We start from the raw sequence: 17,711 nt of genomic DNA on the forward strand, positions 1-17,711 counted from the left end.
CAGCTGTTCAATAAATAATCATAAAATGAAATTATTTATATCTGTGTTTTCTGTCAGTTGTAATAATACGTCAAAAAATAGCTGTTGGGATGGATAAGCTATAGGATGTTGAGAATGAGATTATTCTAGTCTGAATGAAGCTTTGAATCCTCCTTGACAGGTTTTTTCAAATTAGATTATAACATCAATTTAGTGAGTCCTTTTTAAAAAATGAAAAATAGGAGTGATTTGAAAATAGAGTGCATTTTGCTTAACACAGATATTGTTTCATGAAACTTTTAAATTTATATGCATACACATTTGTAAATACAGATAAACATGCTTGTGTGGATCTGTATACTGGGTTTTGATGTAAAATGTGTGTTTGGAGGAAGCTTGTCTGTTTGTTTTCTGTGAACTATGGTAAAATAAGTTTGAAAGCAACTCCCCAGTGGGAGAGTCCCATGGAGAATCTCAGAGAGTTCTTTTAGAAGCAGATTGACATGAAGAACAGAGTCCCAGGGCTGGGGATTGCAACAGAGATGTTCTGGTTCTTCCTCTGCCACTTAACTGCGCTCTTAGCATTAGTCAGGTAATTTCTCTTTGGCTTAATTTTCTAATGTTTAAAATGGTTTGATTTGTATCTGTAAGGACTATTTCAGTTCTAATGTTCTGAGACTCTTCGTAATTTAGCAAATTGGTGTTGATAATAAAACCACATTATGTGTGTTCATTACACAGTTTGTGTAATGAAGTGTGTTTTCCAAGCCTTTAACTGATAAAACGAAGGAGCATCTTTGCTTAATGTTTATGTGCTATATACAATTGAAAAATCCTCAAGGTTTAAACTATGTATGCTCTACTTAACTATAACTAACTCGATACTATTATTTATATTATTATATTATGATTAAGGAAAAATAATTTACCAAAGAACTACACAGTATAGTATCTCAAAGTATGGTTCATGTGTTAGATGTTAATAGATATTTTAGGAGGTTGAGGGAAACAATCTAAGGCTGCAAGGTTGAGGAGCTGCTGAGTAAAACAAAGATAAACCATCTCTTTTATTGTAGGACTTCTGAGGGTCTTTATAATCACAAGGACCTAAGGGAACCTGACCTTAACTATTATAATTATTGATGTGACTTTCTTCAAAACCCTGTGAACAGACATTTCATGAATGTCTTATTCTTAGGCTTTAAGTGGAATATTCTGGAATGATGATGGAATATGCATGGCTTTCATGGGCTAGACTTCAAAGAGGACAGAGGTTACTTTAACCTGTGTCTGATGTTAAAGTATGGGTACAATATTACGAACTCTAGTTAGTTATTCTTATTTTAGAATTTTCTTAAGGTATTTAACATCTTTAATGGTAAGTATTGCAGTATTTTGTTTTAACAAGGACAGAAAAAAATTTAAACCCAGTTACTTGTTTTTAAAGTTCAGTAAAATGAGGGAAAGATACTGACTTTGTTCCAGAACATATATAGTGCATTTCAAAGTCAAACAAATATAAAATAGTTGTTAATTTGGATCACTTAACAGATCTAAGATATTAGTTATAAATAAATAAAAAATGTTAACACATTTTATACATCTAAAGAAAAAATATAAAATATGAAGAAATATAAAATGTTGCAGATAGGCATTCTGTTTACATTTTATTGAATAATTTGCTTTCTTAAAATAGGATGTAGAATTTTGAATTGTGTTATTCTTAAATGTTTCCTAAATAATACAGTGATAAATTTGGTTGAGGTCGTTTCCACTAATTCTATGTTAGAGTGAGTTGATGGGACAAATTATAGCTCTCTATTATTTTGCATTGGTGATACTACTGCTTTCCGTTTAGTAAAGCACAATGAGCAAGATTTGATTAGAGTTTTTTTGTTTTTTTTTTTTTTTTAAGATTTTATTTTTAAATAATCTCTATACCAGCGGGGGGCTAGGACCCACAACCCCAAAATCAAGAGTCATGCTCTTCACCAACTGAGTCAGCCAGGTGCCCCAAGGATTGATTGTAGTTCTAAGTCACCCTTGAGAATATTTGGACAAGGCTGTTACAATTTGTCTTGTGATTATAGGATATCTGACATCTTTGCATGGAAGTAAATATTGCTGTACTAAATGTAAGTAGGAATTAATAATTTAATGTCCAAACTCAGACATCGCTTCACTACATTCAACATCCCTTTTTATTTATTTTGATGCTAGGACCCTGTAGAGTCCTTTTGTTGCCAACCTTACCCTTGTACTCCATTCTCATATGTATCACATGTCTATTCCTCCTCAAAAAAGAAAAGTTCTATATTTTCTAAAAATTGTAAATTCTAAAGACATTTAATAAGAAAGTGAAGTTCCTTTTTCTTTCTCCTTTGGTACCATTCCCTTTTCTAGTGATATGATTCAGTTGTTACAGGTCTTCTGGCATTTTTCTGTAATTTCATGTATGTCAATGATTCCCATGTAGATTTTTTTTTATATAAATGATACCATACTATATGTGCTGTTCTGTGAATGTTTTTTCCCAATCACTTAATACATACATCTATGTCAGTACATAAGGAGCTACCTCATTCTTTGGAATTAAGTGGTATTGTATTCCATGGTATGTATTTGTCAGAAAAGCTATACTGGTTTACAGTTTCACCAAGAGCCACTCTGAAGGTTAATCTGTTTTCTTCAGGCGTATTTAAGCACAAGTTTTTCTCTGAACACCACTTTAGTCATAGCTCTTAGGTTTTCATATGTAGTACTCATTTTGTTTGTATTTGAGAGGTTTTTCAGATAAGAGAAGTTGAGGAAAGATAGTATGTTGTATCTATATGGGCAGGCGGATTGTGTTATTCTTTTGTTGTTAATATCTATTAACAGAATTGTAGTCAGAGAATATGTTGTAGATTTCTGTATTTTTCAGTATTGATTGATTTTCTTTGTAGCCAAATATATGATCAGATTGTGTCAGTAATCTGTTGGTAACTGGAAAATATGTTCATTCTCTGGGTAGGAATTTTATATTTATTTTTGAGAATCAAGCGTATTAATTCAGATCATTTCCATTTTTTAAACCACTTGGTTTGTTGGTATCTGAGTGGTCTATTAGTCTTTCACTGTGAAAATTCTGTTAACTCGTTGTTTCTAAGTTATGCCTTATGCATTTTTAAAAGTTTTGTTGCTATTTTTATTCTTGTCCTCATATGAAACTTTCAAATAAATCAAAGTTTGTAAATGAGAGATACAGTTAGTACAATCTAAGGAAACACAGCAAAAACTTAACACTGAATTCCCAGTTGTCTCCTTGGATTAATATATGATAATATATATTTTGATGACATGTTATTTGTTGCATTAATATTCATAAAATGTATTTTTTAATATTGTCTAGTTTGTGTTTTTCATTCTTTGTCTTACTGAAATGAGACTTTTAGGTTTTCGTTGTTATATTTGCTTATCTTGTTAATATTGTTATTTGGATTAAATTTGACTATAAATCATGGAACTTTAAAATACCAGTGTATGAACAAGATAGAAATTTTTTCTGCCTCTTTTTTATTTTATTTTATTTTTTTCAACGTTTTTATTTATTTTTGGGACAGAGAGAGACAGAGCATGAACGGGGGAGGGGCAGAGAGAGAGGGAGACACAGAATCGGAAACAGGCTCCAGGCTCCGAGCCATCAGCCCAGAGCCTGACACGGGGCTCGAACTCACGGACCGCGAGATCGTGACGTGGCTGAAGTCGGACGCTTAACCGACTGCGCCACCCAGACGCCCCGGTCTGCCTCTATTTTAAAATCCAGAGTTGAATAGAGTGAAGTGATAGCTCCGCTTTAAGTTCTCAGTTCCTAGGTACTTCCTTGTTTGTTGCTTCGCTGGCATGTTCTCTCTTCCCAAGATACTTCATTAGTCTAAGGTGGTTAATTCAGCTCTGAGCGTCTTTACATGTCAGCTAGGAGGAACAAGTGAAGAACAAGAGGAGTGCACTACCCATAGAGAACATTCCAAGAAGCTACTACCTACCACATGACTCAGACTCTGGAGCCATGTTCAAAACTGTCTCAAATTCAAATTCTCCTCACTTTAGGGAAAATAGTACTTGTATATAAATTTGTATCTATTTTTCTAAAGTCATCCATGCCTTTTTAAGATTTATACCCATCTTTTATCTTTTAAAGTTGGCTTTTAAAACCCTTAAGATGTAATTTGAAGCTGTTAAGTGACTTTTAATTCTTCTAATTCTGTATTCTTGTAAAATCTTTGACTTTTAATTTGAAATGGGTCTTAAATTCAGAATGTCCTTATCTTAATTCATCCTGTTTCTTCTCACATTTTCCTGTATTTTTAATCTCATTAAATGATATCAGAGAAAAAGTACTTTTTATTGAGTACTTACTGTGTACACTGGTACAACTGTGCTTAGGTTTCACACGTCTTACCTAGTTTATTTCTCACAATTCATGTATTATGTTGAGATGAGAGAAAATAATTCAAATATCTTGCTTGCTCACTGTAATCATGCTATAAAGGTAAGGTTCTCATCCGGAAAGCCTGAAGTTAAACGCTGCACCAATAACCACTATAATATGCTTTTGCTAGTTGTCCAAAATTCTGAAAGTTATCTTAAGAGTTTTCCTTCTCACTTTTCCCCTCCCTCCTCTTAAGTCCCCCCCCCCCTTTTGTTAAGCCTTCCTCTCTCAGTATGCAGGCCAGTGGTTCTCTACCACTGGCAACAAAGCAGAATCACTTGTGGCTCCCAAGCCTTAGCCCTGGAGACTGATTTAGTGGCTGTAGGGCTGAAGCCCAAACAGGTGTTTTACCCAGATAAAGTGCATTGACTCAAACTTCTGTTTTCTATGATTTCTTCTGTTTCTGTACCTTTATTTTGCTAGGTTTTATTTATCCTTCAAGATCCAGCTTTGTTGTCACCTCTTTCTGGAAACCTTCTTTAACTCTCATCGGATTTAGAAGTCACTCTTCTGTGTTTTCTACCATCCTAAACGTACCTAAATATAGAGCTCATAGCGTTTACTTACTTGTTTGTCTTCCCTGCTAGTCTGTAAGTTCAGTGAGATTTGGAGTTCTGTCTTACTTTGCCCTGTTAATCCCTTGTGCCTGGTACATAGTAGGTGATTAATAATATTTATAGAATTGTATTTCATGCAAAGCAGTATGTAATATTTCACATTGCTCTCTGAGGATATTATATATTCAGAATTTGACATTGTTTTCAGTTTTCAATATGATCTTAAAGTCTATCAGGGCAAGTAAAAGAAAAATTATTATTAGAAGAAATCATTGTTAGTCAAATGGTTATGGATTTCTTGTCTACATGGGACCCTACTTGTGAATTATTGATTGTGACCTTGTGCATGATGAGGATGTTTAAACATCTGAGAGCAAAATGGTAACATACCTCATTTTTAGGTGACTCAAATTTAACTTGTTAGAATTTTGTTTCTCTGTAATTTTACCTATTTTACAGTATGCTTTTTGGTTATTCACAATGAGGAAAAAATACATGTTTGTTTTAGAAAGATTTGAAAGTAGAAAATACTGGTATGAGGGAAAGAAAGCCTGGGTCCACAACACACAACACATGTCTGAGGTTCCCTTCTAGATCACCAGTGAGAGCATTGCCTCCTTTCTTTACGAAGTTGTAGGGATTAAGGCCTCCATACCTAACATTTAGTCTTCCTTTTTCACAGTATTGGATTCTCTCCTGTATTCCCCTTTAGGTTCTCATACCTCTCTCAGCTACCCCACCAACCTTTCCACTCCTTCATCTGGTTCTCTCATTCTCTGTTGAACACATTACCTAATACCGAATTCTTTAAAAATATTTTTTTAATGTTCGTTTATTTTTGAGAGAGAGAGAGCATGAACAGGAGAGGGGCAGAGAGAGAGGGAGACACAGAACTGAAAACAGGCTCCAGGCTCTGAGCTGTCAGCACAGAGCCCGATTGCGGGGCTTGAACTCACGAACCGTGAGATCATGACCTGAGCTGAATTTGGACACTTACCGACTGAGCCACCCAGGCGCCTCTCTAGGAATAAACTTAACCAAAGAGGTGAAAAAACCTGTACTCTGGAAACTCAAACACTGATGAAAGAGATTTAAGACATTGCAAAGAAATTGAAAGATATTCCATGCTCATGAGCTGGTAGAACAAATATTGTTAAAATTTCTATACTGCCCAAAACAATACACAGATTTAATGCAGTCCTTATCAGAATATCAGCATTTTTTATAGAATTAGAACAAAAAATCCTAAAATTTGTACGAAACCCCATAAGACCTTGAATAGCGAAAGCAGTCTTGAAAAAGAAAAAAAAACTGGAGGTATCACAATTCCAGATTACAAGCTCTACTTCTTTTTAAATTTTTTTTTCAACGTTTATTTATTTTTTGGGACAGAGAGAGACAGAGCATGAACGGGGGAGGGGCAGAGAGAGAGAGAGACACAGATTCGGAAACAGGCTCCAGGCTCTGAGCCGTCAGCCCAGAGCCTGACGCGGGGCTCGAACCCACGGACCGCGAGATCGTGACCTGGCTGAAGTCGGACGCTTAACCGACTGCGCCACCCAGGCGCCCCACAAGCTCTATTTCAAAGTGGTAGTAATTAAAACAGGATGGTACTATAATAAAAAAGACACATAGATCAGTGAAATAGAACAGAAAATCCAGGAATAAACCTCCAATTATTTGGTTAATTAATCTTTGACAGTGGAGGAATCCGTATACAATGGGAAAAAGTCTTTTCAATAAATGATGTTGGGAAAACTGGACAGCTAGATGGCAAAAGAATGAAACTGGACTACTTTCTTTCAGCATATACAAAAATATACTGAAAATGGATTAAAGACCTAAACGTGAGACCTGAAACCATAAAAATCCTTGAAGGGATCGTGGGCAGTAATCTCTTACATCGGTTGTAGCAATATTTTTCTAGACGTGTCTCCTGAAGCAAGGGAAACAAAAACAAAAATAAACTATATGAAAATAAAAAGTTCCTGTAGAGTGAAGGAAATAGTCAACAAAATTAAAAGGCAGCCTGCTGCATGGGAGAAGATATTTGCAAATGACATATTCAGTAAAGGGTTAGTATCCAAAACATATAAAGAACTAATAGAACTCAATACCCAAAAAAGTAATGTGATTAAAAATGAGCAGAAGACATGAACAGACATTTCTCCAAAGAGGACATCCACATGGCCAGTAGACACATGAAAAGATGCTCAGCATCATCATCAGGGAAATACAAATCAAAGCCACAATGAGATATCACCACACTTGTCAGAATGGCTAAACTCAGAAACACAAGAAACAACAACTGTTGGTGAGGATGTGGAGAAAAAGGAATCCTCATGCGCTGTTGGTGGGAATGCACACTGGTGATGCCACTGCGGAAGACAGTGTGGAGGTTCCTCAGAAAGTTAAAAATAGGACTACCCTACAGTCCAGTAATTGTACATTGGGTATTTACCTAAAAAATATGAAAACACAAATTCAAAGAGATATGTGCACCCCTACATTTACAGCAGCGTTACTTACAATTGCCATGGATTGTAGATGAATGGATAAAGAAGTGTGTTGTGTATGTATGCACACACACACACATCTTTATCTGTATATGTAAATGTATGTGTGTGTGTGTATACACACAGATCTATACACACATATACACAGCACACTTCTTTATCCATGTGTGTCACACACACTCTGGAATATTATTCAGCCATAAAAAAGAATGAAACCTTGACATTTGCAACAACATGGCTAAAACTAGAACGTATAATGCTAAGTGAAATAAGTCAGATAAAGACAAATACCATATGGTCTTATTCACATGTGGAATTTAAGAAGCAAAACAAATAAGCAAAGGTAAAAAAAAAAAGATAAATCAAGAAATAGACGATTAACTGTAAAGAACAAACTTATGATTACCAGAGGGGAGGCGGATGAGGGGATGGGGGAAATAAGGGATGTGGATTAAAGAGTACACTTATCATGAGGAAAAAATGAAATGATTTAAAAAAAAGATGCTGAAAAAATAAATAGGACAGGAAATAAACATTTTGACTATGAGAGTTGTTCCTTTTTAGAAATGTCGATGAGGGAAATGTGTATGTCAGAATTGAAGAAATTGAGCAGTTTTTTAAAAATAATTTTTTTTAGAACAGCTTGGAAACAAGTCTAAACAACTTAGAAGCAACTACAGCATAAATGTGGAGATGAGAGCTAGAGAAACACCAGTTATATCTGAACAGTGTTGAACTGGATTCTGAAAATCTTTTCCTTGACCAAGTGATACTCTATATTATTTGTTTACTCTGTAACTCTTGGTAAAGTTTCCTGAAATGTTTACCTGTCTTTTGATATTATAACCAGCCTTCAGGGATACGACATAAGAATTGAATCTTTAAGGTTTAATTTCAATATGAGTTGTCTAGGAATGGATGGAAGTTACCTCCTGCCCGATAATTGACCAAAGCTAAGTTTTAGTTTTAGGGTATACAAGCTACGACTACTTCATGTAGTCAGTGATGAGAGTTTTCAATGAGGATAGAGAAAAAAATTCACTGAGGGAAAAATCATAAGTGAAAGTATAGTTAGGTATTTTCTGATTTTTTTGGTGAGTACAAAAAAAACAGACAATATGTTGAAGTTTTATAGTAGTGTAAGATACATACTATTTAGAATTAAGGGAGCAATCTTGATCATTGTTCCCAAAATGAGAATTGCTCAAAAAACAAAAAGCAACTAGTCTTGCCCTTTAATAGGAAAATTGTGAGCCTGACTTCTCTAGAATCAGATACATACTCAACTTTATTATGTATTTTCATTGTATATTTTATTTACCGACTATGAAATAACTTCCTGTGAGCATTTGTTGAAGGCAAATTACAGGTTGAAGGCAAGCCTGTAAATATAAGAGATACGAATTTAATTACTGTATCATTCAAGTTTTTTCCTTGTGATGGTAAAAGAGGAAAGAAACTTATGGGTATTAAATCAGCTATGACCATATAATTACCAAATATGAAATTTACACCCACCTTCTTCTTAAACTTAGCTGAGGAAATTGATCAAATTCCTTTCCAAGGTAATTATGGTAATAAAGATCCACGTGGGAAGTAAGCAGCCTAAAATAGAAATGTTAACAATTATAGAAACTTAAAAGTTGGTTTCACTTGGTATTAATGAAACAATTTCAAATTTTTTTGGTGTTTGATCGTATATTTTAAAGTAGCCATTTCTGAGGGAATTAGTTTTATTGACAAATCATGTTTGTGAAGAAGAGGGATAAAAACCTCGATTTGGACTTTGATGGGAAGTTTTCTGAATTTAAAACCTGAGTATTACTGTATGAAAAACTGTATACTAGATGCTTATTTGTATTTCTTTTAGTCCTTATTCTCAATAAGTAATGTTCTCTTCATTTGGCTGATAAGCATAACTGAGCCAAGAGATTGCCTTCAGGGGTAAATGTTGCATGCACATCCATTAAGTGGAAAATTTAGGATTTTTTTTAACCTGTATATTTCTAAAGTATTTTGAAGTTTATCTTAATTTAAACCCTGGGGAACTTCTGTACCGTAATCACTAGGTAAAAATGTTTGGAATTAAAACCACTTTTCTGTGAATATCTGTTTGTAGATAGATTTCTTTCCCCAGATACTTAAGCCAGCTTTATTACCGTGGGAGAACTTGGAAGAAAGGTTGGGTGAACTTTAGTCTAAGTCATAATACCCAAATGTTTCATTATCTTAGGCAAGTCGCTTAATGTCTCTGAGGTCGTTTTCCTCAATGGTAAATAACTATCTCAAAAAGTTGTTTGGCAAGTACAATAAAGAAGACTGCCTTAAGGAAAGATAATGTAAACTGAATGGGGGAAATTGAGATATATTAACTCATTTACTATATATTAAAAAAAAAAACCACCCCATTTTTTCTAAGGGTCAGAGGACTTATTCTTACTCTTTCGTAGGCTTTCATATTTTTACATTTCTAGGTACTGGACACCACAATATTGCCAGAATCTTTGATGCCCTGCATTTGAGAATGCTGTTTCTTCTTTATGTTTATCCTACATTCTTTCTCTTTTTCTAAAACATGTCCCCCAATTTTTTTTTCAATCATCTTTATAACTTTTTTCCTCTGTGTTCATAATTTAAATTTAGTGCACTCAAAGGATCCTCATACACAGTATCATGCAATTCTTCATGAATCTTAGGAGTTTTCTTCAGCTTTAACTGGTACAACTTTTTGGAGAAAGTATCCTGTTTATCAGAATTGAAAATATACATATTCTTTGAATCCAAAATCTAATTTCTGGGAGTTTATGTGACAAATAGAAGTAGCAGTATACAAAGATACAATTTGCAAGTTAACAGTACTTAAAGATATATATAGATACTTATTTTTATAGCATTATTTATAGGAACAAAAAAACCGATCTTGCATGTGCATTAAAAGGAAGGGATGAATAAATTATGGCTATAGTGTGGAGTATTGGACACTTACTAAGTTAAGGTAGCTCAACATGTTTTGATTGAAAAGGATGGCCATGATATGTTACATTTTTAAAAAGGAAATTACAGGGGCGCCTGGGTGGCTCAGTCAGTTAAGCATTAGACTTCAGCTTGGGTCATGATCTCATAGGTCGTGAGTGAGCCCCGCGTCGGGCTCTGTTCTGAAAGCTCAGAACCTGGAGCCTGCTTCAGATTCTGTGTTTGTCTCCGTCTAGCCCCCAACCCCCACTCTCGCTCTGTCTCTGTCTCCTTCAAAAATAAACAAACATTAAAAAAATTTTTTTACAGGAAATTACAGTATGATATGCATGTAATGAGTCAATTTTTATCTGTGTATTTAACCCATTCATATATATACATTCATGTTTACCCATGTGAAAGAGAAAGCATGGAAAATACACATTGAACTGATAACAGGTTATTTTGAGAATTGTAGGAATTATTTGGAAGATATTTAAGGAAAAACTACATTTACTTTTTATTGTTGAATTTATACAAACATTAGGAGCATTTAAAATGTAATAGTTGAGGTGCGCCTGGGTGGCTCAGTCGGTTAAGCGTCCGACTTCAGCTCAGGTCATGATCTCACGGTCCATGAGTTCAAGCCCTGCGTCAGGCTATGTGCTGACAGCTCAGAGCCTGGAGCCTGCTTCAAATTCTGTGTCTCCCTCATTCTCTGCCCCTCCCCTGCTCATGCTCTCTCTCTGTCTCAAAAATAAATAAAAACATTAAAAAAAAATTTTTTTTAATGTAATAGTTGAGGGGCGCCTGGGTGATTCAGTAGGTTAAGCACCCGACTTTGGCTCAGGTCATGATCTCGCAAGTCTTGAGTTCGAGCCCTGTGTTGGGCTCTGGCCTGGAGCCTGCTTCGGATTGTGTGTCTCCCCCTCTCTCTGCCCCTTCCCCACTTGACTCTCTCTCTCTCTATCAAAAATAAATATTAAAATGTAATAGTTGAACTATAAAATAGATTAAAAAGTATATATACACATGTGTATACCTAACACATACATATATGTACACATGCATGTATTACTCTTTTTTTTTTTTTTTTTTTAATTTTTTTTTTTTTTTTCAACGTTTATTTATTTTTGGGACAGAGAGAGACAGAGCATGAACGGGGGAGGGGCAGAGAGAGAGGGAGACACAGAATCGGAAACAGGCTCCAGGCTTTGAGCCATCAGCCCAGAGCCCGACGCGGGGCTCGAACTCACGGACCGCGAGATCGTGACCTGGCTGAAGTCGGACGCCCAACCGACTGCGCCACCCAGGCGCCCCCATGTATTACTCTTAATATTAAAAACTCGAAACATGGAAGTGGAACTTCAACAATTATTAACTCATGCCATTGACCCCATGCTACTGTTAGTGGCATTAAGTTCTTTCACACTGTTGTGCAGCTATCACCAACCACTGTTGATCTCTAGAACTTTTTCATCAGCCCAAACTGAAACTCCACATGCATTAAATAATAACTCTTCATTCTTCCTAGTCCCCACTAACCACTATTCTACTTTCTGTCTCTATGAATTTGACTGTTCTAGGTACGTCATGTAAGTGGAGTCATAAAATAGTTATCCATTTGTGTCTCACCGATTTCTCTTACTATGATGTGTTCAATGTTTATCCGTGTTGTAGTATATATCAGAATTTCATTCCTTTTTAAGGGCAAATAATATTTCATTGTATACATATATATACTTTGTTTATCCACTTATCCATTGATGGACATTTGGGTTTCCACTTTTTGATTATTGTGAATAATTAACGGTGCACATTGGTGTACAAATGTTCAGTTCTCTGCTTTCAGTTATTCTGGATATATAATAGAAGTAGAATTGTTGGGTCATATGGTAATCATATGTTTAAATTTTTGATGGATTATCATACCATTTTCCACATTGGCTGTGCCATTTAGCATTCTCACCAGAATGCCTTAGGGCTTCAATTTGTACATCCTCACTAATACTTTTTTTCTGTTTTTTTGTGTTGTTTTTGTTTTTATTTTGTTTTTTGTTAATAGCCATTGTAATGGATGTGAAATGATACTATTGTGGTTTTGATTTCCATTTCCCTGATGACTAGTAATGTTGAGCATCTCTTAATGTGTTTATTGGCCTTTAGTATATTGTCTTTGGAGAAATGTCTAGTCAAGACCTTTGCCCATTTTAAAATTGGATTTTTTTTTTGTTTTTGAATTGTGGGAGTTTTATGTACTGTGAATATTAATCCCTTATCACACTTATGATATGCAAATATCTCCTATGGCTTATCTGATAGTTCCCTTTGATGCAGAGAGGTTTAAATTTTGATGGTCAGTTTGTTTTTCTTTTGTTGCATGTCTTGATTCAAGGAAAGGTTCAAAACATCATTGCCAAATCCAATGTCTTGTGTGTTTGTCCAGCTTTGGTATCAGGGTAATGCTGGCCAAATAGAATGAGTTTGTAAATGTTCTCTCTTCAGTTTTTTGGGAGAGTGTGAGGATGATTGGTGTTACTTCTGATATAAACGTGTTGTAGGGTTCACTAATGATGCCATTTGGTGTAAGGGCTTTTCTTTTTGAGGGAGGTTTTTGATTACTGATTCAGTTTACTGGTTATAGGTCTGTTCAGATTTTCTGTTTCTTTATGAGTTAGTCTTGGTTGTATATTTCTAATTTGTGTATTTCATCTAGGTTATCTAGTTTTTTGGCATACAGTTGTTCATAGTATTCTTTTTTTTTTTTAATTTTTTTAATGTTTATTTATTTTTGTGAGAGAGAAAGAGCATGAGCAGAGGAGGGGCAGAGAGAGAGGGAGACACAGAATGCTAAGCAGACTCCAGGCTCTGAGCTGTCAGCACAGAGCCCAGTGCGGGGCTCAAACCTACGAACCATGAGATCATGACCTGAGCCGAAATCGGACGCTCAACCAACTGAGCCACCCAGGCACCCCATAGTATTCTTATAATCCTTTTTATTTTGTAAACCACACTTCCTTTTCTGATTTTGGTAACTTGCGTTGTCTTTCATTTATTTTCAATCAGTCCAGCTAAAGCTTTGTTAATTTTGTTGATCTTTACCAAGAACCAACTTTTGGGTTTGTTGAGTTTTCTCTGTATTTCTATTATTTATTTGATTTGATTTATTTGACTGTTAATTTCAAATCTATTTTTGTGTGTTTACAGTTATAAATTCTCCTTAGCACTGATTTTTTCTGTATCTTAAGTTTTGGTATGTTGTTTTCATTTTCTTTTGTTTCATAGTATTTTCTAATTTCCCTTGTGATTTCTATTATGATCCGTTAGTTTGAGTGTTGTTTAATTTTCACCTATTTGTTAATTTTTCCATTTTCCTTCTGTTTTTGATTTATAGTTTCATTCCATTGTGATGGGCAAAGATACTTTGTATGAGTGTAGTCTTTTTAAATGTATTAAGACTTGTTTGGTTTTATGTTCAGTCTTGGAGCATGTTTCATGTGCACTTGAGGAAAATGTGTGTTCTGATGTTGGGTGTGATGTTTTGTCTATGTTTTTCAGGTCCATTTGTTTTACAGCTTTGCTCAAATCCTCTGTTTATTTGTTTATCTTCTGTCTGGTCCTTCTTTTTTTTTTTTTTTCCCCTTTATGTTTATTTTTTGAGAGAGAGAGAGACAGAGGAGGAGGGGAAGGACAGAGAGAGGGAGACACAGAATCCAAAGCAGGTTCCAGGCTCCGAGCTGTCAGCACAGAGCCTGACATGGGGCTCGAACCTACGAACTGTGAGATCAGAAGCTAAGCCAAAGTTGGACCCTTAACTGTCTGAGCCACCCAGGCACCCCTGTCTGGTCCTTCTATCCATTACTGAAAGTGAAGTATTGAAGTCTCCAACTAGTATTGTAAACTATTTTCCCTTTCAATTTTGTCAGTGTTTGCTTCATATATTTTGGTGTTTGGTGTATATATGTTTATAATTCTAATGTTGACTTTGTGAGTTTACCTTTTTATCAATGTATAATATCCTTTCTTTTTGTAACATTTTTTGACTTAAGTCTGTTTTGTCTGATATGAGTATAGTCACCTCACTTTTTGGTTACTGCTTACACAGAATATATTTATTAAACTTTTACTTTCACCTCTGCATGTGTGTATCTTACAGGTAGCATATTGTTCAATCATGTTTTTTAAGCAATTTTGGCAGTATGCCTTTGGAGTGTTTAATCCACTTGTTAAGTAACTACTGATAATGAAGAACTGAACTTTTGTCATTTTATTGTTTTTTTCCTGTCTTACAGCTTTTGTATATTCATTTCCTCATTTACTACCTTCTTTTGTGTTCATCTTTCTCATTTCTTTTTTTTTTTTTTTTTTTGTATATTCTATAGATATTTCCCTTGTGGCTATAGAGATTATATATAGCATCCTGTTATAATAATTTAATTTGAATTTATACCAACTTAATTTTATTTGTATACTTAAACTACTCATAGATAGCCCTTCTCCCACTCTTTATTATTGATGTCACAAACTATGTCTTTAAACATTGTGTACTCATTACCATAGATTTACAATTATTTTTTATTCATTTGTCTCTTAAATTTTACATAAAATGAAATGGAATTACAAACCAAAATTACGATTAATACTGGTTTGTATATTTGATCATGCATTTACCTTTACTGGAGATTTTTATATCTTCATTTGGCTCTGAGTCTAGGGTCCTTTCCTTTTTACCTGAAGGACTCCCTTCTGCATTTCTTGTAGAGCGTGAAATTAATGAATTTCCTTAGTTTTTGTTTATCTGGGAATATTTTAATTTCTACTTCAATTTTTTTTTTTTAATTTTTTTAACCTTTATTATTGAGAGACAGAGAGACACAGAGCGTGAGCAGGGGAGGGGTAGAGAGAGGGGGAGACATAGAATCCGAAGCAGGCTCCAGGCTCTGAGCTGTCAGCACAGAGCCTGACGCGGGGCTTGAACTCACAAAACTGCGAGATCATGACCTAAGCTGAAGTTGGTCGCTCAACCAACTGAGCCACCCAGGTGCACCCCTCTTCAGTTTCTAAGCACAGTTTTGCCAGATACAGAATTCTCAATTGACAGTTGTATTGTCACACTGCCATCAGGCCTTCAAGTTTTCTACTGAGAAATTGGCTAAAATCTTACTGGGGATTCCTTCTATGTGTTATGTTGCTTCTCTCTTGCTGTTTTTAGGATTCTCTGTCTTTGGCTTTCATCAGTTTGTCTCAGCGTTGGTCATCATGTGTTTATCCTGCTATGAGTTTGTTGAGATTCTTGGATTTGTAGTTTTATGCCTTTCATCAAATTTGGAAAAATTTTTGGGTTTTTTTCCCCTCCATTATCTCTGATCTTTTCTCATTCTTTCTTTTTTTAATGTTTATTTTTGAGAGAAAGAGAGAGCATAAGCAGGGGAGGGTCAGAGAGAGAGGTGGGGGAGAGAGGATCCGAAGCACGCTCTGCACTGACAGATCCTGATGCAGGGTTCAAACTCAAGAACTGTGAGATCATGACCTCAGCTGAAGTCGGATGCTTAACCAAGAGAGCCACCCTGGCACCCCTCGTTCTTTTTCCTGAAACTCCCATGACTGGTCCATAGATCGTGTCCCATGAATCCTTTAAGCTGTGTTTACTTCTTTTTTCTTTCTTTTCCTTAGACTCAGTCATTTTATTTGTCCTGTCTTCAAGTTTTCAGATTCTTTCCTCAGCCTGCTTAATTCTGCTATTGAACCTCATTAGTGAATTTCTCAATTCAATTATTGTGTTTTTCAGCTCCAGAATTTTTGTTCGGTTCCTTTTTACAATTTCTTGATTTTTAAAGTCCTCATCTAAGTAAAGCCAATATTTGTGCTGCTTCGGGCATGGTTTCTGGGAATTGGTTTTGTTCCTTTCTCTGGGCTTTGTTTTTTCTTCTTCTTTGCATGCCTTGTGATTTTTGTTGTTGAAAATGTGCATTTGGAGAAACAGTCACCTTCCCAGTCTTTGCAGACTGGCTATATGTCAGGGCATTCATCTGATGATTAGCTGGGCATGTTCTGAGCTAGAGATCAGCTTTCACTTAAAGTTTGGCCTGGACCTATTTGTGGTTTCTCAATTCCCTCTGTGTACATGGCTGCTTTTAATTTCTTAATTGTCCAAAGTGTCTCACTCTAGCAGATCCTCAGGGCCTTAAGTAGTCTATCTGTACACCCATAATTTTCTGCTCTAGGTACCCATGGGTTTGTAGTCCCCTTTCAACTTTCAGCATTGGAGTCCAGTGCTTCTTCCACCTAAAATTGCAATCAGATAAGACAGGGACCAGACCCTCTGGCAGACCCTAGAGAGGTTAGAATGTTTTAAGTAAAGTTGGTTCTATGCCTTCTGGTTTGAGGGAAGGATGTCGAACTGTGCTGCTCTCTCCTTGAGACCCAGATGTACCATATAGATAAAAAAGCAATAACAAATGAAAATGACATGAACTTTACTATTCATGGCATTGTATCCACTGGGCATTTATTTGCTTGGTTGCCGTAAATCTTTGACTTTTTCCAGAGCTCCTGTAGGATTAATTAATCCAGTTTCTGTGAGGGTTTGGAACTTCTTAGTCGTTTTGCTGATGCCAGTCAAGAATGCTTTTTAAATTATAAAAGTAAAATAAAGTTAGTGAAGGAAATTTAAAGCACAGAGAAATGTAGAAAGCTAAGAAAAAAATCTTAACTGCAATCACTATCAACATTTTGATGTGTTGCCTTTCAGGCTTTTTTCCCCCTTCATCTTTACTTTCATTTTGTCCTACTTCCTCTTGTTCCTCTACCCCTTACCACCAAATAAACTAAATAAATAAATAAATAAATAAATAAATAAATAAATAAAGTCTAAACATAGTTTTAGTCAGTACAGTGTTAATATTTTAATATAGTGTACTTTTACATTTAACATCCCAAAATATTTATACAAGTACTCATTTCTCATTTATGCTTCTAAATAAGAAAAGTGTTTTTTATATATATATTCTTTTTTTTTTTTTTTTTTTAAGTTTATTTATTTTTGGGACAGAGAGAGACAGAGCATGAACGGGGGAGGGGCAGAGAGAGAGGGAGACACAGAATCGGAAGCAGGCTCCAGGCTCTGAGCCATCAGCCCAGAGCCCGACGCGGGGCTCGAACTCACGGACCGTGAGATCGTGACCTGGCTGAAGTCGGACGCTTAACCGACTGCACCACCCAGGCGCCCCTATATAT

General features: G+C 35.5%; 1 protein-coding gene across 8 annotated transcripts in view; it reads left to right on the plus strand.

Annotated features, from left to right (window-relative positions):
- Positions 1-17,711, plus strand: part of SEPTIN7 (septin 7) — a 120,972-nt gene that overhangs the window by 49,963 nt on the left and 53,298 nt on the right. The gene's annotated exons all lie outside the window — the stretch shown is intronic.

This window comes from Leopardus geoffroyi, chromosome A2, assembly GCF_018350155.1.
Source record: "Leopardus geoffroyi isolate Oge1 chromosome A2, O.geoffroyi_Oge1_pat1.0, whole genome shotgun sequence".
Taxonomy (NCBI): domain Eukaryota; kingdom Metazoa; phylum Chordata; class Mammalia; order Carnivora; family Felidae; genus Leopardus; species Leopardus geoffroyi.